Consider the following 23093-nt stretch of genomic DNA (forward strand, 5'->3'; position numbering starts at 1 on the left):
ACGCGTTGTCTTCCCTTGTCATAATGCTTCTAATTCATACATGACTCTAATCAAACCCACATACTGGACAATAAGTTCCACTAACGTAACTCCACTCCCACTAACATACATCATACTGACTTTAACTACAAATGTGGCCCATGAGCCTTGTGGCCCATAACTGACTAACCCACATGTTAAGTAAAACACAAGACATAGGGCTACAAATGAACCAGTCTATTCGATAGCACGCTTGGTACTCGTCTGATTAAACTCGAATTGAACTCGACTCATGAAAAAAAAAAGCTCACCCATGAAAGCAAATATCCGCTCGATTAGTAAATGACACATACTCGACAACACTCCACTTGATTCAGATAAGGCTCATTTATGCATGAGTGGACTCGTTAGCTCAACTCGATTAAAGCTCATTCATATATTGATAAATATATACATATAGCTATGTATATAAACATATATGTATGTATTAGCTAATAATATAAGCATAGCTATTTTATAATTAAATATGTAATATAATTACTTATGTCTATATATTGAATATACTTCATAGTTATATTTTATAATTTGTATAATAATTAGTCGATAAGATTTAATAATTTCATATGCTAGTATGTGTGAACTATATATGAAATAGATATATGTTATCATATTATGTATATGTATTAATAAGTTCTGTAGGCATACGATTTATTGTTATTATAGATAAATATCAACTTGCTATATATTAATTATTTATAAATTTTTAAAATCTTATTATTTAATAGAGGTTCTACTTGTTAGTTGTACAAATTCAATATTAGTTTTTTTATTTTTTATTTATCTAATTCTAATTTATTAATTATTAAATCTTATTCAAAAAATAAAAATATAAACAATTCGAGCCAAGCTCGAAGCTCCTTTTTGGGATGAGCTCGAGTTAGAAATTTAACTTTTGAACAAAGAATAAATAAGAATCTCAAGTTTGGGTTCGTGTTCGAATATTTTGAATCAAGTCGTGCTCGACAAGTCAAAGACCGGCTCGATTTGATTACAACCCTTATCAAGACACATATGGACACCAACTAAGACATAAACTAAACACATGGACTCAACTAATAAAAAATTAAGAAAGAAGCAGCTTCTTGCACGTGCATTTGTTGACACATGATACTCTACTACAACTCTCGGTAGCCACCCAAGCCCGTTGTCGGCGTTGTGTACTCACGTTGCGATTATAGCAACTCCAATGCACCGAACACCCCCAGCCTCTCTATCTCGCGTGCTCTCTCTCTAAGCAATCCATCCCACCCTCCAGACAGAGGCCACTAGAGTCAACGTGCGCCTTTCGCCGCCAAGGCAAACCTCGCTCTCTCTGCCTCTCTCTCTCTCTACCTTGGTCACTGTTATTCTCTGTCTCTTCCCAGCAATTTCTTCTGTCGCCTCCCCATGTCGTCGTTGTTGCCCCACCAGTAAGCGTGTTCCCTCCTCTCTCTTTCCATCCAAGTTGAAGAAAAACTTCTTGTATATTTCTTACTCTTTATTTTAGTATTAGAAACAGTGCCTTTTTATAGGCATTATGCTTTACGGCTTTGTACAAAGTCTAGAATATTCTAGTTTGGGAAAGATGAGATTTGTACAAAAGTTTGTTACAAAGGTGCAGCACAATGGACGTGGTTTGCGGGACCGTACTGCATGTTTGAAGCTACTATGGTTGTGAGCTAGTATTTGGTGTAGTGACTGTTTTAACCTTAACAATCCATCACTCTCTCTCTCTCTAACTCTCCCCCTCGCTCAGTCCATCGACCACCACTTCTCCCTCTTCTTTCCCTCTATTTGAAACCCCATACGAATTTAGGCCACCCTTGCACTGAGACCCACTTCTCACCCACTTTCCTTCACTGTACCGGTAGTCCCCAACCCGTTCAAGCCTCCCCTCACAACGGCTCACCAACCCTGTGTTGGTCTCTGGTTTTGGGTGCTGAGTTCATGTGGTCTCTCCTTGTACCCTGTGTAGTGTTGAAGATGGGTTGTTTTCATTGAGGGTTGGTTGGACGTATTTATGTGGAACCCACGCATCATTGCCACTGCCTGCACCGCTCTCACAATCACAATTTCAACCTATTTAAAGCTAACATCCTTTTGGACTAGCTTTCTCTTGCTACCCCCCTCTCAGTCATTTTTCCTATTGTATTATTGTTTTTTATGTATATTTTGACCCTTTTCACGATTGTAGGAGGGTAGATCCACTTCATTTTTTCAACCACCATCAACCATGCACTCCACCACACCCCACCACTGAGCCACCATGTGCAACCACTTCCAGCAGCTTTTTTCTTGATTAACTTGATGAATGTTGGGTTAATTTAATTGACTTCCAAGTCTCACTCATTACCCGTTTGTGAGAGATTGAATGCTTCTTTTTTGAGGATGAAGGAGTGGAGTCCCATTAATCACCTTAGCACAGACTATTTCACAGCCCATCTTCTTACCTTAGGATCCTCCTTCTGCAAGAAAAGACATCTTCATGGTGGCCTCCCTCTCAATTGCGAGTTAAGAAATTTTGAGACCAGAAGCACTAATCTATTTTCCTTTTGTAACCTCAGACTTCGTTTGATAATTTTTTTTTATAAGTAAACGATATTATTAATAAGAATAGGCATAGCCCAAGTACACTAGCATACAAGAGATAAGACCTATCTAGGTCGCAGTAGTGGAAACAAAAAAACCATGTAAATTTAGGCTATTAAAATCTATAGCTATGGCCCATAGAAATAAACTACAAAAAAATAAAATCCGAAGCTTCTCTAGTGTCTGCTCCTTATCTTCAAATGTCTGATCATTAGGGTCTCGCCATATGCACCACATAATGCAGATAGAGGTCATCTTTCACATGACTTTGATTTGTGGAGCACCTCACGGAAGTGTCCAGCTGGCCAATGATTCAATCACTGTGGTAGGCATTATCCAATTTAACCCTACTCGGCTGAACACTTCAATTCACAAGGCTCTAGCTAACTTGCAATGTAGTAAGAGATGATCTATTGTCTAGCCAACTTTCTTGCACATACAACACCAATCTAGAATAACAACCTGGCGCTTCCTCAGATTATCGATTGTTAGAATCTTGCCTAGGGAAACTATCCAAGTGAATAAGAGTGCCTTGGGGGGCACCCTATTCCTCCAAAGTCTTCTCCATGGGAATTGAGTATTTGGTAAATGTGTAAAGGACTTATAGAAGGATCGAACCGAGAAAGCACCCTTACTTGTAAGTGTTCACCACAGCTTATTGGCTTGTAGTCCATTTAGTTTCACGAAATACATTGGGTTGAGAAAAGCCTCAAAGCTGTCTATTTCCCAATCTTAAGCCGCTCTACTGAAGGTGATGCTCCATTGGACTTGTTCCCCCGATCGAACCATGAGGTCCGCCATTGAAGCTTCTTGATTACATGCCACCCGAAAAACGGATGGATAAAAGTCCTTTAGAGCCTCCTCCCCACACCATACATCCCTATAAAATTTTATCTGAGTACGCATACCCAGTAAAAATTTAGTATGGCGAGTAAACACCCCCACCCTCGTCTAATGTGCTTCCAAACCCCCACTTCATAGGCCACGTTCATGTCTCTAGTACACCAAACCCTCCCCAACCCCCACACGAGCTTCCATGTTTGCAATCAACCACCAATTTTCATAGCCATTTCCCAAGTAGGGCCCGATTGAAAGTTCTCATATTTTTTTATCCCCAACCCTTGTGAAGAAATTGGCCTACACACCTTGTCGTAACTAACTAGATGGAACTTGAATTCATCCCCCATCCCGCTCCATAAGAAATCACGATGTAGTTTTTCAATCCGTACCGCCACAAAAGTTCGAATTGGAAATAAAGTTAGAAAATAAGTTGGTAAGTAAAAGAGAGTACTCTTGATTAGAGTCACGTGGCCTCCTTTTGACAAGTACAATATCTTCCACCATGTCAATCTTCTCAATAACTGTATCGCAAATTGATAAAGCTTGTGAGGCAGCCCCTGACGTCAATCTCAAATATTTTCATAGGAAGAGAAGCGACCTTACACCAAGTGTGCTTCGAAGCATAGTAAAAGTGCCTTCAGTGCCCTAAGTTAGTTTTGATCTACCTTGCAGACAATTAGTGTGTCATCTGCAAATAAGAAATGAGATAGTAATAAGGCCCCTACTAGGATCACTTACTGAAAATTCAGCCACAAAATCATTTCTAACCACAACCGATAGATCCTACTAAAGGCCTCCATGATGACAACAAAGAGAAGTGGGGACAATGGATCTCCTTGTCTTAGGCCACGAGAACTGATGAAGAAACTAGTTGAGTTGCCATTAATCAAAATTGAGAACCTTGCTATTGAGATGCACCATCTGACCTACATACACCATCTCTCCCCAAAACTACATCTCTCCAACAAATAAAGAAGGAACTCCCAATTTACATGATCGTATGCATTTTCCATATCTAGCTTACAAATAATCCTTACGATACCAGACTTTAATATGCCATCCAGACATTCATTGGCTATAAGGACTGAATCTAGGATTTTACAACCCCTTACAAACGTATTTTGTGACTTCATAATTATCTAACCCAAGGCCTCCCCTAGCCTGTTTGTGAGCAACTTGGAGATAATTTTGTACACCCCATTAATGAGGCTAATGGGCCTATAGTCTTTCACCTCTGATGCTCCGATATTCTTTGGGATCAATGCAATAAAAGTAGCATTTAGTCTTTTATCAAACTTTCTAGCTGAGAACAATTCCTAAAACATGTTCATTACATCATCTTTCACTACCTCCCAACATGTTTGAAAAAACAACATCAAGAAACCTTCTGGACCTGGTGCTTTGTCTTTAACCATTCTTCTTACTACATCATAAACCTCCACTCTATTGTTGCTCAATAGAGTCGAAATCGAGTCCATCAAGTTTTGGCCTCCACCCCTCTTCAACTCTAAATAGCTGTTCAAAGAAATCCATCACATGATCCCCGGATCACAGGAGCCTCCATAAAGTCTATACCATTTATATTTAGCATCTCAATGGTATTATTTCTCCTATGAGAATCAGCCACTCTATGGAAGAATTTTGTACTTCGGTCCCCTTATTTCAACCATAATGCTCTTGACTTCTGACACCAAGAGATCTCCTCTAGAGAAATTACTCTCTCCAACTCTAAAGTCAGCTCTGCTTTTGCGATATTTCTTATAGGGGGAGGACTCTATCCTCAAGCATCCTCTAGAAATCCTGTAGTTCCTCCTCCATGGTTTTCTTTTGCTTCCCTGTGTCTCCAAAAGATTGAGAGTTCCAAAGCTTTAAAGAATGTAGGAGGGGGTACCATGAAATTGATAAGATGACCACCATTGTCTTATCCTATCCACAAAGCCTTCACTTTTAAATCACATGTTTTCAAACTTAAAATATTGACACCCGCCTTGGGTACTACCACCATCCAACAAGATGAGAAAATGATTCGAGCAAAGGCAAGACAACCTCTTCTGTCACACCTCCGAGTAATGTATCTCCCAATCTGGCGAGATTAGGAATATGTCGAAAGACCACGTTTGATTATTGGACCAAGTAAAAGGCCCCCTATGTGAGGAAGATCCACCAGATTCAGGTAAAAATTACATGTTGAAAAATTTGTCACGGCTAGGCGCAACCAACTATCTGATCTTTCATTAGGGAACCTTATGATGTTAAAATCTCCACCTATGCACCAGGGGAAGTCCCACCTACTATGTGTTGCAGCAAGTTCTTCCCATAATAGTCTTCTCATACTGTCAACATTCGACCCATATATACCTACAAAAGCCCACAAAACATTATTTTTCATGGTTTTAAAGAAACTGGCCATTGTATACTCCCTTATAAAATCCTCCTTTTTCTCCACCACCCTTCTATTCCACATCACTAAGATTCCACCCGAAGTCCCATTTGATGCCAGATAGACCCAATTTGCATAAAGACAGCTCCAAACAATTCATAATAATTTTCTGGACACCAATTTTAGCTTGGTTTCTTGTAAGCATACTATGTCCATCCTTCATTCCTGTAGCAAGTTTTTTATGTGAAGACGCTTATTTGCCTCATTCAACCCACAGAAGTTCCAAGACACGATGTTTGGCTTCATAAAGGAGATATAATCCCCTTCCCTTTGGATCTATCACAGCTTGCGCAGCCCTCATAGTTCAACGACCATTTAAGTCTCTTAAGCTCCCACTGTTTCTCGGTCCCAAATTTCTGATACAGACAATACCCACCTCTATGGCAGTGAGAAGAGCAATAAGCTTTTACTCAAAACTCACACACTTTATTCCCACACAGTGTTGAATTTCCTTTACCTTTTGGAGCACCCAGTCAGACACATTGAACTCGCTTGGTAACTGATAGTTTAGAGGAAAGGGCTCCTTTTCTCTTGAAGCCCATTGCAAATTCGATGGCATCCCCTTCTCCTTCCCCCAAATAGATTTATGTCCTCCCATTCGACCACAGTACCCACATTGAACTCCACATTGTTGTCAGAGAGTGGAGTTATTGTTTGTGTTTTAGGAACCATCACCACATCACAATCACCGATGTGGTTGAGCATCTGAGATAGCCCCACGACACTAACCTTAATGAAATTCGTCCTAAGCTCGCCCTCTCCTTGCGATAACAACTTGAGATGCTCCTCAAATTGAAGTATGGCCTCCACCTGAGGAAGTGGTGCTTCTAGGGTGTTTATCAGCTTTTTCTGGCCACAATAAACTAGAAATGGGATTATCGGTCGTAGGATCTCCTCTGTTTCCCCTTCATGCAATGATGCTGATAGTTCCACCACTGTCGCTGGAGCTTTCTTCGCAGTGCACCCGATGGTTTCTTCGACAAGGTTGCAAGGTTTTCGTTGGTGGTGGGCCGATGTTCACCCCCTTGCGAATCCTACAAACGGGAAGAGGCCCGATGGGCTGAGGCCTTGAGTTTACAGGCTAGAGCCCAATTGATTCTTACAGCAGTTGAGGTTTCCCCTTAAGCTATAGAGCTCAAGCCCAATTGACTAAGGCCTTACAACGCCCATTTGACTCTGGCTCTAAGCTATCGGGCTCAAGCCCAATTGACTGAGGCCATACAGACCCTTGTTATGCTGATTTGAACCTACGTTTAAATCCACATACGGAACACTTCTTTCCAATCCCACCTCCTCCTTTATAAGCCAATCAACCTTGTTTTTTGAAATTTGTTTTCTGAAACATCCATTAATTGGATGGTAATATCTAGCCCAGACAACTCTGGTGATGATGACTTGCACTCAACCTTTCAATCAAACATTGCTCTATTCGAATGCCTCTATGATCAAGTGGTAAATATCGACAATGTTCCATGAAACATAATTTTTTACCATTTGTCAACCATTGAGATTGAGTATCTTTATTATAGATAGGACAATCCATTTTATCTTTTGTGCTCCACCAAGACAAGTTTCTGTATGCTGAAAAATAATTTATTGTCCACAGCACTGCAACATGCATCTTGAATTCCCTTGATGAGGCCTTAAGCTATTGGGCTCAAGCCCAATTGATTGGGGCCATACAACACCCATTTAACTGTGGCCCTGAGCTAATGGGCCTAGGCCCTTGTTACGTAGATCTGAACCCACAGGGCCAATTTCTTTCTAATCCCACATCGTCCTTTATAAGCCAATCAACCTTGTTTTGTAAAGTGCTCAACTGAGCCTTTCATGTCCAACAAAATAGTAAGTACCTACCCCTCTGCCACGCCACCTGTGGGTCTACCACCTCCACCCTTCCACTGTACTGGACAAGACTCTCTGTCAAAGCCATGTCCAATACCCTTCTTAGTAGCAGGACCACTCTACTCAATGATCACGGGGTTGCTCCCCTTTTCAAAGCTCACGGGGTTGCTCCACCATCAGAGTCTCCCTATAGGAGTGATGTTGCAATTGGACTTTCACCTCCTTTGGTCTCTTCATAGCTCCGTCACTGTGAGTGAATCTCTTGTCATGAAAAAACTCCCACACAGCCTCCCCCATTCTTTTCCACCTGTTGCCTTCCTCCTCAGGAATGAATATAAAGTTCCTCCTACCACCACCACCATATTCCACCATTGCGATATAGTGGCCTCGATCATTCGAACAGTGTCGCGCTATAAAACTATGACTATCTTCCCTGACTGTGGTGAAGAAATCTTTTTTTTCTTCCTTCAAGCAAGCTTCCAAGGCCTTTGCCAGCCATTCAACCGTTGAGAGTCCCAAAACCACCTTTGACACCACCCTCCCTCTTCTCTCTGTAATAACCAATAGACCCCCCCCCCTTCACGAATGAAAAAAAAAATTGATTCTATTACAATGTCTTTTGAAAAACTCATTCGGAACACACCACCACCCAGAAGCTCAGTCATGTAACTCCGTCATAAACCACCCAAACTTAGTGGAGAGAACAAGTGTTTGTTTGACCTCGTCGAGAGAAAATGTACAATTTAGAATTCAAACTCCATTGTACAATCTTGATAAAATTATCAAAATGGAGGTGGATAAAATTGAACGAACTAGTTCAGTCCCATAACTCTTGAGACTCCAATAATAAAAGGTAGTCTTGAAGACGATTTTTTCGGCTACAAAATAATCTTCTATGTTAGTATGTACTCCAGAATTGTCAATATCGAGACGATCGATGTGAATATCTAAGAGCAATGGCATTGGTTTAGTCAAATGCCATTGCAATCCAAAATTTGGCTAATAAACCTCTAAAATCGTATGCATTAGAGGAGGCAAGCCGCATACATTTTACATAAAAGCTACAGTAGTCAATTGGAATATCCTCTAATGCATTAGAGAATTTATTCATTTGACATAAAAGCTACATACATTTTCTCTCTCTAGCTGATGCTTTGCTTTGTATTTCTTGCTCCCTTCATTGAAATTTCCACCTTCATTTCTAGATTTTTGGTCTCCGTTCACACATTGCACTTCTCACCATCTCTGCACATCCTCCATTGGCACAATACTTCATCACTGTCACATCTCTTCAATGTCGAATATAAGGTAAATTTGAACTCTATGTTCTTCTGAAGTTTTTATTAGTATAGAAGGGTTGATTTTTAGTTATTAAAACAGGGTTATTGTCCAAAAATTTTACTGGGCATGTATTCAAAAATTTTCTTTGAGTATAGAATAGGGCTATTGTTTTTCCCTGATATTGTTTTTCAAAATGATTTATTACTATAGAAGTGTCAATGTTGAGAGACTTCTAGGCAAGAAGGCTGAGAAAAAAAGAGAAAAAAGAAAAGGCAATGAATCACAATGTAGTGAGTTTAATGAGGTCTTAAGCCATATGAGTGATGATAGAAAGACATCAATGATGGAGAGGAGAAGAGATAATCAAGGCTGACAAGGATAGATTTGAGTTAATACATCTTAAGAAGAGAAAAATTGATATGGAAATTATGAAATTGGATATTGATTCCACGAATGCTGTGCAACAAGATTATTTCCATAATCTTCAAATGGAAGTCATTGAGGAGCAAAGGAATAGGTCTCTATCTCATATATAGTTTGTTTGCTTGCTGGTGGTTTATTTTGATTGGACTCGTCTAGCCTCCAATTGTATTGGTGGTGGACTTGCTGGTGGACAGCTTGTTGGTGGCTTATTTTGCAAGGGCGTTTTACTTGCTAGTTGCTTATTTAGAGTCGAACATTATTTTATTTTGTAATGGACTTGCTAGTGGTAGTTTATTTAGATTTTATAATGGACTTGCTAGTGGTAGTTTATTTAGATTTTATAATGGACTTGCTGGTTGCTCTAGTGATTTTGTAAGGGATTTTGAGTTTCATCTTTAAGGTACTTGTGACTATCACTTCTCTGTTGTCGGCATGAGTTTCTTTTTCATTTTTTTGAAAAAATTTTTATGCAACCAATTTTGGTTTGCAGTCGAAACAACTAGTATTTCTCCAGGTAATATATATTTTTTGTCTAGATTTCATGCATGTGTTATGGGCTATATTGTACTGTAGCATATCGATAAAATATTGGCTTATTATAGTGTGAGGCATTAAGTTAGGCGTAGCAATCACTGGATTCTGGTTTACCTGGGTCTCATTCAAAACCTATTGGTATTGTGAACTAATTCTAGGATGGGAGGCAGTACAAAATATTAGGTGAATACGAGTGCTTAGACCTTTGACCGTGGCTGTATTGGCTTTGGCCAGATGACATTTTGCGACTTTGTGGATGAATATATCTTTATACCCACGCACACGGACATACATATAAATATACACACATAGAGAAAATATGAACTTAACATGAATGAATTTCATATATGAGGTATGGAGGGGAGAAAAAGTTGCGGTCTATAAGAAAACTGCTTATTTGTGACTAGCTATTTGTTGCAAAAATTTTCCTATTAAAATGAATATATATGTTTTTATCATAAATAGTCATTATTGTCACAAATAATCCATCACAAATGCTCGTCTTTTAAATTGTAGTGCGATCACTTTTGTGCAATTGTACATTTGATTTTGTACATGATATTCTTTTATGAAATTGTGTTTGACAATGAAGTGACTGCAACTCGTAGATTATTGAAAATTTTGAAAGCTCAAATAAAAGGCTATGTCAAAATAGATATAAAAGATATACATTAAAGAGTAGATAAAAAAACTAGAAAAATTAAAAATTAATAAGATTTTATCAGTGTAGAAAGTGAAATGCCTAATTTGGGATTAAAATTTTGAATGTGGAGGCAAAAGGCAAAAGGTGACGTTTTATTCGAAATCTGACTAAAATTTTGGCCATATCAACGTGAATATTGTTCTATGAGGGAAAAGAAAAGTACAGATATATATACTAGGAGACATTAGTGCCCCGTTTAGATAATAAAAATATTTTATTTCATTTCATATCATCATTATAATTTTTTTAATTTTTAATTTTTTCAAATTTTAGAATAATAATAATATTAAAAAATATTAATATTTTAATAATATTTTATTTAATTTTTATTTAAAATTATTTCATCTTATCTATCCAAATCGTAACTTAAATCGTGAACCTAATTACACGTACGTATCATATTTCCGAAAAATCAAGCAGAATATTCATTAATTATTACGTTATGTGCCTCGAGACAAAACAGCCATGCAAGTATATTCATTAATTATTACGTTATCGCATCAGTACCTTCATGCACTGTCTATGCCTTTCCAGCAAGACGAAATGATCATGACGTACGTGAAAAATTGTTACAGTTAAATTACGCTAGCATTCGGTAAAAGAAGGAAAAGTAAACACTAACCTCCCCAGCTTGATCACTTGCCGATCGAATGATGCCGATCGACGGCGTTGAGTACTCAAACTTGAAGCCTGTCGGTGATACAACGTCCAAATAAACAGTTAAATTCGGAACTATAAATTTACAAACCCCACAAACAAAATATATAATTCTTCAAAACTTGAATTTTTACTATAATTTAATTACACTTAGTAGTGCCTGTGTTGAGATTATTGAAGGTAATTATAGAATTTTTCACTGCAGTGTTTGAATTATAAAGCTTTATTAAAAAATATTCTATTAAGATTAAGCGTTTAAGGTGCTTTTAAAGTTAGTGAAGATTAAGCAATTTTTAAAATGTTCTCATGATCATTGAGTGAAGATCAATCTCAGAGAATACTTTCATTTTGTGCAACTGATTAAACAGATGATTGGCAATTATTTTTTGGAGTTTGGTGGATGAGACTCCTTGTTATTTGACGAAGGGGGAGATTATAAGTTTTTGAGTCGGGATGCTGGACTGATGACTTCGCATGCAAGAGATATTTTTGGGTTGTAAATGCACGAAAATATAAGATGTACAAAATATATGTCAAGCGGCGAGATTTACAAAACTGAAAGTTAAAAGTTTACATAAATTTATCAAACAATACATCATAATTAAAAAAAAAACAATTACCTGTAAAGACGTACTCGACAGAATCAGTCTCGCTATACTCTATAAGCAAGCAAAAAGAAAATTGTGTTGAAATGAAACTCAAGTCTCGATCCTTTCATAACCGCAGAAAGGAATGAAAAGAAGTACTACTCTTTCATTTCTTGACGTTGTAAAGATTTGAGTCACAGAGAGAATATTAGGACTAAAAGCTTTAAACTTTTGTTTCCTTTGGAAATTAGCTAGGCACGTTTTCAAGTGGGAGGATTGAAAAGCCGTGGACAAAAAGAAATACCGATGAAGAGATATATATATATATATATATATATATTTTTTTAATTTTCATTTTTGGGGGGTGTTTATGTACGAATCAATAAAAAAATAGGCTGTAAATAAGCAGTACTTGTAGAAAATCCATTGAGATTGGTTCGAGTACTTTGGCTCAATTTGTTTATTAAATAACCTATTTGTAAACACAAAATTAAAATAAACTTTTAATTGACACAATTCGTATAAGACTCGGATCGATACACATGAATTTAGTAATATTTTGTATTTATTAATATTTTAGTATTATCTATTCACAATTTATCTATTTATTTGTTTTATCTTTTTATGGATTTTTTATTAGATCGAACTCATATTAGGCAAATTTCTTTTCTATTTGTTATGCTAATTATCAAACTACGTTTTTAATTCTGCATTTTCATTTAAGTGATCGTAACATGATTGCTTGAGTATTAATTGAGGGTCTATTCAAGTTTGGGGCCTAAGACAAGGGCCTTAGCTGCCTACCCACGTGAGTTGCCACTATTGGTAGCGAATACTATCGTCCTTGAAATTCCACTGATTGACATCTTCCATAAATTGCATGGCTCCATGAAAACGAGTTCTTGTGAATTTTGTTGGATCCTATTATGTAATATGCAAGGACTCGCTTTGTGCCGAGTCAATGGTTATTAATATAGCTCATGTGCACATTGAAGGAATGGGACACATTGCCTTCTTCTCGATCTTTCTTTTTTCTTTCAATTTGTTTATTTCTTTTTTCGGGTTAGGGTTGTTGGGGTGGGCAGTGGGCACAGCATGCATGTGATGTAAGGTCATGCAAGCTGTCACGCTCCTCTGAAATTGACAGAATTAGGAGACTGCAGCTTTATGTATGTAGATAAGTTGAAGCTCTCGTATATTTTCGACCACAAATTACTAAGATCCTTAAAACCATGTTGGGATTTCTTCTCACCAAAATCCATCAGTCCCACTATTTTCCAAAATTTAATCCCTGAAACGAATATTTTTTACAAGATTGTGAAAGTTTAATGACGGTACATTGCCCAATAAATCCCGGTCCTTCAACTAGTTGTTCTCCCATTATAAGAGTCCTCTGAAAAAATGTGGTAGCCCTTATATCTATCAAAGGTTGGTTAAGTCAATGTACTGCTCGCATCATATCTATTTCATGGGAAACAATCTCATGTGCAAATTAATGTGACCGATGAAATATTATCACGCATTGTGGCCAGATCAATGGCGAGTACGTCAAAATTGCACAACGGACTACGAGTTCTTAATAATTAAGATCATGATAGGCCACGTCGTTCCGCAAGACTCCGTAAACCAAATCCCAAATATTTGGGATGATCTGGTCCGTGAAGAAGGCATGCAGCGTGACTGGGTCAGTGAGCATGACTGGGTCAGTGAGCATATACGCATGAGGCGCACATGAAGTGCGCACGAGCGTAGCGTGCATAACTGGGTCAGTGAGCTTCTACGCATGAAGCGCGCATGAAGTACGCACGAGCCCACGAAGCGGATGATTTCCGTTAGTTTCATTCTATTTTTAAGTTCTATTTTATTCTGTTTTATGCTCTGTTTCATGAGCAGTATTTTCGGTTCTTAGTCTGCAAGTCAGTCCGCATTTTCCATTCTTAGTCCGCAAGTCAGTCCGCAAGTTTCCTTTATTGTTTCCTTTTATTTCGGTGTAATTCTGCTATTTAAGCAGAAGATAATTATTAATGAATCAGCGAATATTGTTAAGTCAAATTGTGGTACCTTCTCACCCGAAGAGAACAACTATCTTAGCATATTTAATTTATCCTCTGTGTTTGGGACCTATCATTGGCCTCAGAGACAGGTTACTATGGGAACCAATAAAGAGAGAATTGAACATCTGGAGGCTGGACTCGGTGAAGTTCAAGAGGGGCTACACCGGATGGAGCTGGGCATGGCGGATCGACTGCGACACGTTGAAGAGACTCTTAACCGTCTCTCTTATGTGCTCCTTGCCGACCAAGAACCTCCAAACCAAGGTAATCAAAACCGTGAAGGTCACAATGGGGGGACGACTTGTGGTATCCTCCAAAACGGCAAAATTAGAATTTCCTCGATTTTCAGAAGATGATCCGACGGAGTGGTTCAACCGTGTAAACCAGTTTTTCGAGTTCCAAAATACTCCCGACAACCAAAAGGTTTCTTTAGCATCTTACCATTTGGAAGGAGAAGCCAACCAGTGGTGGCAATGGATTCGCAGGACTTTTCAAGATGAAGGTCGAGTTCTTTCATGGATCGATTTTGAAGAGGAACTCTGGGCGCGTTTTGGGCCATCGGACTGCGAAGACTTTGACGAGGCTTTGTCCCGAATTCGGCAGACGGGTTCCCTGTGTAATTACCAACGGGAATTTGAACAATTAGGCAACCGGGTCAAAGGTTGGACACAGAAGGCTTTGGTGGGCACCTTCATGGGTGGTTTGAAGACAGAAATTTCGGATGGAATCCGTATGTTTAAACCACAAACTTTGAAAGATGCTATACATTTCGCAAGGATGAGAGATGATCAACTAATGAGACAAAGGAGGTTCTTACGACCTGGCCCTCCATTACGAGCTCCCCCAGTTCTTCCACCAGCAAATCGGGCAGCACATGTCGCTCCAGTTCGACGACTGAGTTGGGAGGAAATGCAGCGACGACGTCTCCAAGGTTTATGTTTCAACTGTAATGAACGTTTTACTGCAGGTCATAGATGTCAAGGGCTCCGGATACTAATGTTGGAGGGCTACGAGGACGATAACAACGTTATCTGTGATGAAGTCAATGAAGAAAGAAATACGGGAAGACACCAGGAGGATAATCTAGAACCAGAGATTACGTTGCATGCGTTAACAGGTTGGTCAACGCCCAAGACCATGCGAGTAGCGGCTAGAATCGGTGCCCACGACGTCATTATATTAATTGACAGCGGATCGACTCACAATTTCCTTAGTGAGCGTTTAGCTAACTTGCTGCGATTACCGGTGATACCAACAGAGACCTTCCCCGTTCGGGTTGCCAATGGTGAATCTCTTAGATGTCAAGGAAGGTTTGAGGGGGTACAAATCAATTTGCAGGGCACTGTGTTTTCCTTAACTCTTTATTCCCTACCTCTCATAGGCTTGGACGTAGTACTGGAGATTCAATGGCTTGAATTACTTGGTGTCGTGGTGTGCGATTGGAAACAGTTGACCATGGAATTTTTATGGGAAAACCAACCCAGGAGATTAATCGGGGTCGACGGGCAAGACATCCAAGCAGCGTCACTCAAGGAGCTAACCAAGGAATGTCGTCCCAGTCAAACGCTGTTTGCGTTATGCTTCCAGATCGCTCAAGCGGAACCACCGATGAATATCCATCCAAGCATGCAAAAATTATTGCAGGAATTTTCTGATCTATTCATAGAGCCCTCATGCTTACCACCACCAAGGGAAGTTGACCACTGCATTAATCTTAAGGAAGGAACCGAACCAATAAACGTTCGGCCTTATCGGTACGCACATTATCAGAAGAATGAGATCGAAAAGCAGGTCCAGGATATGCTGCAATCTGGGCTTGTTCAAACCAGCACTAGCCCATTTTCATCACCCGTATTGCTAGTAAAAAAGAAAGACGGGAATTGGCGCTTTTGCATAGATTATCGGGCACTCAACGCCGCAACCATTAAAGATCGATTTTCGATACCGACAGTAGATGATATGTTGGATGAGCTCTACGGTGCTTCTTATTTCACCAAACTCGATCTGCGAGCGGGCTACCATCTGGTACGAGTTAAACCAAGTGACGTCCATAAAACTGCTTTTCGGACACATAATGGTCATTACGAATACTTAGTAATGCCGTTCGGTTTATGTAACGTGCCTTCGACATTTCAAGCTATCATGAACTCCATCTTTCGTCCGCATCTTAGAAAATTTATATTAGTTTTCTTTGATGATATTCTAATCTATAGTCCGGATTGGGATCACCATTTATTACATGTAAGGCAAACCTTTGAAATATTGAGGCAGCATCGATTCTTTGTAAAATCTAGCAAATGTGAATTTGGGCAGCAAGAACTGGAATACTTGGGGCACATCATCACTAGTCAAGGCATGAAAGTGGATGACAATAAAATTGCTGCTATGATAGCCTGGCCACAACCCACTAACATTTCGGAACTACGTGGTTTTTTAGGCTTGACAGGTTATTACCGGAAGTTCGTCAAAAACTACGGCATCATAGCTAGACCTCTCACCAATCTTCTCAAAAAGGGGCAATTCGGATGGCACGAGGAAGCTGAACGTGCCTTTCTTGCTCTCAAACGGGCCATGACGACCACTCCTATATTGGCCATGCCAAACTTCAATGAATCTTTTACTATTGAAACGGATGCGTCGGGAGAAGGCATCGGAGCAGTTCTATCTCAACGTGGCAAGCCAGTGGCATACATGAGCCGAGCTCTCGGAGTGGCTAAGAAATCATGGTCGACGTACGCTAAGGAAATGTTGGCTATCATCGAAGCCATACGCACATGGCGGCCTTACCTTCTAGGCCAGAAATTCTATATTCAGGCCGATCAATGTAGCCTCAAATATTTTTTAGAGCAGCGAATAGCAACTCCGAAGCAGCAAAAATGGGTCGCTAAGCTGTTGGGTTACGATTATGAAATTACATACAAACCGGGCCGAGAAAACTCTGCAGTTGATGCTCTCTCTCAAAAACAGGGCAGTCCCGTCCTTCAAAATATTTTTTTTCCACAAGTTAGCTTGTGGGAAGAAATTAAAAAAGCTGCAGAAAAGGACCCCTACATCCAGGCAAAAAGCCGTGTGGCCACGGAACAACCTGGAAGTTCGTATACATGGTGCAAAGGACTCTTATGTTACAGAGGCAGGATTGTTGTTCCGAACGACACAGCCTTACGGGCTAAATTGCTGCACGAGATGCATGACACCAAGGTGGGGGGTCATTCGGGTGTCTTACGTACATTTAAGAAGCTGGGACAACAATTTTACTGGCCGAGGATGCATGGAGCAGTGCAGAATTACGTAAAAGGATGTGAAGTTTGCCAGAAAATTAAAACAGAAACCTTGGCTCCAGCAGGACTCCTTCAGCCACTACCCATTCCGTGCCAAGTATGGGATGACATCTCCCTAGATTTTATTGAAGGGTTACCGACCTCACAAGGAAGAGACACCATAATGGTAGTTGTCAACAGATTCAGTAAGTCTGCTCATTTCCTCACCTTAAGTCATCCTTTTACTGCAAAAAATGTGGCAGAAAAATTTGTCGAAGGCATTATCAAGCTTCACGGGATGCCCAAGTCTATTGTTAGCGATCGGGATCCGATTTTCATCAGCAATTTTTGGCAAGAATTCTTCAGGATGTCGGGCACCGAACTGAAGCTCAGTTCCTCATACCATCCACAAAAGGATGGCCAAACGGAAGTCGTCAACCGTTGCGTCGAATAGTATCTACGGTGTTTTGTTCATCAGTGGCCACGGAAATGGTGTTCCTACTTACCTTGGGCTGAATATTAGTATAATACAACATACCACATTTCGACTGGAATGACTCCTTTCCAGGCGCTGTATGGACGGTTACCACCCTCTATTCCGACGTATAAAGATGGCCTCTCTTCAGTACACGAAGTTGACCAACAACTCATGAGCCGAGATGAACTACTACGACAATTGAAGGTTAATTTAGAAAGATCGCAGAATCGAATGAAGCAGTTGGCAGATCAAAAAAGGAGGGACATTACGTTCAATATCGGTGACTGGGTGCTTTTGAAGCTACATCCATATCGCCAGCAAACGGTCTTTAAACGGGTCCACCAAAAACTTGCTAGCCGTTTTTTCGGACCCTATCAGATTCTCGAGAAAATTGGGCCAGTCGCATACAAATTACAGCTGCCGAAGGAAGCACGCATTCATCCGGTGTTTCATGTATCGCTACTTAAACGCTACCAGCTTAATGAGGACGTCAACAGGGAGATGGCTGAAACTAAACAAGTGGAGCTACCACCTTTCTCCGACGATGGGGTAGTCATCTTAGACCCTCAAACTATTTTAGATTACCGATGGGTCAAGCAAGGGACGCAGCTGGTTGAAGAAGGCTTGGTGCAATGGAAACACCTTCCAGCCGAGGAGGCAACGTGGGAATCAATAGCCAAGCTGAAGGAAATGTTTCCGAGTCTGGACCTTGAGGACAAGGATCCGCTTGTTGGCGGAAGTAATGATAGGCCACGTCGTTCCGCAAGACTCCGTAAACCAAATCTCAAATATTTGGGATGATCTGGTCCGTGAAGAAGGCATGCAGCGTGACTGGGTCAGTGAGCATAAACGCATGAGGCGCGCATGAAGTGCGCACGAGCGTAGCGCGCATAACTGGGTCAGTGAGCTTCTACGCATGAAGCGCGCATAAAGTACGCACGAGCGCACGAAGCGGATGATTTCCGTTAGTTTCATTCTATTTTTAAGTTCTATTTTATTCTGTTTTATGCTCTGTTTCATGAGCAGTATTTTCGGTTCTTAGTCCGCAAGTCAGTCCGCATTTTCCATTCTTAGTCCGCAAGTTTCCTTTATTGTTTCCTTTTATTTCAGTGTAATTCTGCTATTTAAGCAGAAGATAATTATTAATGAATCAGCGAATATTGTTGAGTCAAATTGTGGTACCTTCTCACCCGAAGAGAACAACTATCTTAGCATATTTAATTTATCCTCTGTGTTTGGGACCTATCAGATCACTATATATGCATGGTCCTCAAAAGGCCAGTACTGCTTTACGTCTCCCACAAATTGCATAGGTCCATGAAAACGAAAACTCTTTTGAATAAAAAGGCTTCAGTTTTCACCTTCATCTCGCATTTCCGGCATTACGTACTGATCTTCAATTAGTTCATACTAATATTAGATACGACTTCATCTATAATCTGATCTATAACTGCCTTTAATTACTTTGTTGTATTCATTGACGATTAATCTCGTCCACAGTCAATCAGTTTCAAGCATTTATCATTAAACATGGTATTGTCCATCAAAAGTCTTGCCCTCACACCTCACAGTAAAAGAGTCATGCTGAAAGAAAAATAAGGCATATTCTTGAGACAGGCTTGACACTCATAGCCCATTCTCATTTATCAGTCAAATATTGGCTAGATGCTTTCCTCACTAAAGTTCATATCATCAACAGATGATTACCTATTTCGCCCTTAGACTACTGGTCCTCTCCTTACATAGTAATACATTATACTGTTTTTGGTAAGTTGTCAACCCCAAACTGGGCAGGAGCTTGTTGCAAGAGCGTTGGTGAGTGGTTATATTAGCACAGAAGGGGTGCCCCAAGGCAACGGCAGCAGTGTGGTTCTAGGTGCTGTTGTGCGATCAAAGTAGCACTTTATTTACCAAGAACCGGATATGAGAGGGTTAGACGACATGAAGCTGCTGAAGCTCCCTCAAGTCAGAGTTTAAGCAGCTAATACCAAAGTTTAAGTTTAAGGTGAATCCATATTCGAATTCGAACTCAAACACCTGGTAAATGCCAACTTGTTAAAAGAAATTTGAGGACTATTGAACCAACCCCCATAATAGTAGAAGCCCTCTGTTTTTGTAGTCATTCTGCCGATCGTCCCATGTTAAAAAATTATACTGAAAAGAATTTTTAATTTTATAATATTTTTATTTAATTTTTAAAAAAATATTTAGATCAGTCGTATCCGCTACACACTCAATGCATTGAGTGTAAAAAAAAAAAAAAAAAAAAATGCAAGGTGTGTAGCAAATACAGGCTGATAGCCAACAAATGTCTTAATTTTTATCTCGAATTTATCAAAATTTAATATAATATTTTATTTAATTTAAATTATTTTATTATTATTTATAAATATTTTTCTGTTATATATTTACAAAATTTGCATCTTACCTAATTACTCAACCATTTCTTTAAAATTATAAATTTTTTAAAAGTTATGTACGAAACTATTCAAACCAGCAGCTAGCAGAAACTCAAAAATTATCGGCAAAACCATAAATCTACGAGACCGGATTTTAATACGATAAGATTTGCACGATGTGTTTTCATAGTTGTCATATCCGATAGTACTGCATCATCACGTGGTCGTTGAACTGCCACTTGTAAAGTATATCATAAATTAAATGTGTATATTGACAGTGGAAAAGATCCACTTTAAACTCTTATTTTTCTATTATTATTTATAATATGCTTGATTAGAAAAAAAAAATATCATAAATTAAATGGATAGGCCAAGTCGATGGCGATCGATGAAGACAGTGAAAATTGACGGAATGAGACGTATTAACGTTTTTGTTTTTTAATTCTTTTAATTTTTTATTTTAAGAGAGGTGGTCACATATTCAAAAGTGGTTCACTCCCAATTTTATTCAAAATAACCTCATTTATAACAAAGAAATACCGTAATAACGCAAGACACGTGATAAAACACAAAACCAAAAAAACGCAGCCCATGTACCTAAGGGTGTATTTGGATGTTGAAATAAGTTAAGTTGAGTTGAGTTAAGATGATAAAATATTGTTAAAATATTATTTTTTAATATTATTATTATTTTAAAATTTGAAAAAGTTGAATTGTTTATTATATTTTATATTGAAATTTGAAAAAGTTGTAATGATGAGTTGAGATGAGTTGAGATGAGTTGAGATAAGTTTGGCAACCAAACTCACCCTAAAACACTCCAGTAAAAATAAAGAAATACTACTACCAACCTCATATAACACAAACGAAACGAGACTAAAACCAACCGAACCTATAAACACCCACAATGTAAAAAGACTTAGGTACGTTTGGGTAGTGAAAAGTATTGAGAAGTGTTGAGAATGTTTATGAATAGTAGTAAAAAAATAATGAAAAAATAATAATAAAATATTGAATAGTAGTAAAAAGTAGATAAAAAGTAATAAATAGTAGAAAAGTAGATAAAAAGTAATAATAAAATAAAGAATAGTAATAAGAGTACCTCAAGTACTCTCACTTGCCAAACACACCTAGACGGGAGACCTATTTTCTCAAGTTTAACCATTCCTTGTGCACTCCAAGGGAGCCTATCCCCTTCTTCATATATTATATTCATGCCCGCCTCACCAACCCGCGCCAGGAAATCAACTCTTTTGTTGCCTTCATGGAAAATATGAGTTATTGTGAAGCTCATACCTTCAAGACCTTCAATTAACTACTCTCAATAGTCCCTTAAAGACCAGACATTACATGCCTTTGTGGTCAGCCAGTGTATTAATAACTCAGAGTCACATTCTAGTTCTACCCGATAGAAACCATTAGCTTTACAAACCGCAACACCTCTAGACAAAGCTCTCAATTCTGCAGCGTTGTTGGTACCGAAACCAAAATATTCCGAAAAGCCGCCTTAACATTCCCTTGATGATCCCTAATCACTCCACCACCTCCACAAGTCCCCAAATTTCCCCTACAACTCTCATCCACATTCAGTTTCATCCAGCCCATTCTCAGTTTCGATCACACGACCAAGCGTCTATGATGCTTCACTACTTGCTTAATGGGCACATTAAGAGTGGACAAAAGAGAATGATCACTTGAGGAAATACTGCTGGACTTCGCAATATTGTCAGATAATTAGTTCAACCAAAACTTCACTGCAATCCAAATAGCCTCAGTCGATTCATAATTTGACTCCATTCTAGCCTTGCATCTGCACAACCACAACTGCCAAGTGATTAAACTTGGAAGTAATCCTACAAGAGTACCATGTTGAGAGGCTCACTTCGCACAACTGAACCAGGCAGAAATCTGAGCACGCCAGTTGAGAATCTCATGCAACGAACACCTAGTACTGATGTTGCTCGTTCCCAGACAGCCTTAGCAATATCCCCTGTGCAAAGGACATAATCTAACGTTTCCAAACAACCATTAATACAACAATCACATCGGAAAGCAAGCGATACACCCATATCACTAGTCCTCATATCAATGGGCAAACAACAAAACCAAGCCTTCCAAACACAAACCGCCACCCTTCTAGGAAGAATGTTGTGCCAAAACCATCCCTTCCAAGGGAGTTATTCTCTTCGTACTCTAATGATGTCCCAAGCAGAAGTAGTTGTAAAACTTCCACTTTGGTTCGGTACCGATATATAGACATCGGACCTCTCTTTCCCAGCATAACCGAGTGCCTCACCTCAAGAGCTCTGTTTTCACCCACCAACTCAATCAGAGCATTTTCATCCCAAACATTAACAACCCATAAATCTTTTACTCGAGCCATTGGATTAACAATATCTTGGACATGAACACTAAGAGGTCCACTCGACAACCACTTATCATGCTAGAAGGATACGTTACCTTCCCTCACCCATACCCTGGTGTGCTCATATACCTCTGGGAAAACCTGCATAAGATCTTTCCATAACCGTGTGCCACTCCACCGTGAAGCTGCCATTACAAGATTACCATCCTTCACATATTTAGCATGAAAAAACTTTGTCCAGAGATTGTCCATTGCGATAAGTCTCCACACTAGTTTCATGTGAATAGCGCTCAGTATTTCATAAAATCACATAGGCCTAAACCCCCTTCATTTGTTGGTTTGCAAATAGATGACCATGAGACCCACTTCTTCTTAGGCTTACCATTATGTTACCCCCAGAAGAAAGTTGAGAATTAAGCTTGGATAAGAGGACTTTAGGAACATTGAGCACTGCCAAGAGGTGAGTTGCCATACAAGAGAACACATGCTTTATCAAGGTTAACCGACCTCCTTGAGATAATGTTTTAAATTTCCAGCCCCCCACCTTGTTGCGGATTTTGTTCACCAAAGGTTCCAAATGCCTTGCTGTAAGCCAAGCTGTCACCAGAGGCACTCCTAAGTAC

General features: G+C 39.3%; 1 protein-coding gene across 3 annotated transcripts in view; it reads right to left on the reverse strand.

The window, feature by feature from the left end:
* The window catches only part of LOC108990281, a 655370-nt gene that overhangs the window by 13657 nt on the left and 618620 nt on the right, over positions 1-23093 (reverse strand). Inside the window, exons 1-2 of one of the 3 annotated variants that reach the window (XM_018965242.2) lie at positions 11951-12184; positions 11296-11363 (exon numbers count right to left, since the gene is read on the reverse strand). The exons of 1 other annotated variant lie outside the window; for it this stretch is intronic. The gene's annotated coding sequence lies outside the window, so the exon portion shown is untranslated. Of the gene's footprint in view, positions 1-11295; positions 11364-11950; positions 12185-23093 lie in introns of those variants that run through there. One more of the 3 variants, XM_035691900.1, reaches the window with a different exon arrangement.

This window comes from Juglans regia, chromosome 7 (genome assembly GCF_001411555.2).
Source record: "Juglans regia cultivar Chandler chromosome 7, Walnut 2.0, whole genome shotgun sequence".
Lineage (NCBI taxonomy): Eukaryota > Viridiplantae > Streptophyta > Magnoliopsida > Fagales > Juglandaceae > Juglans > Juglans regia.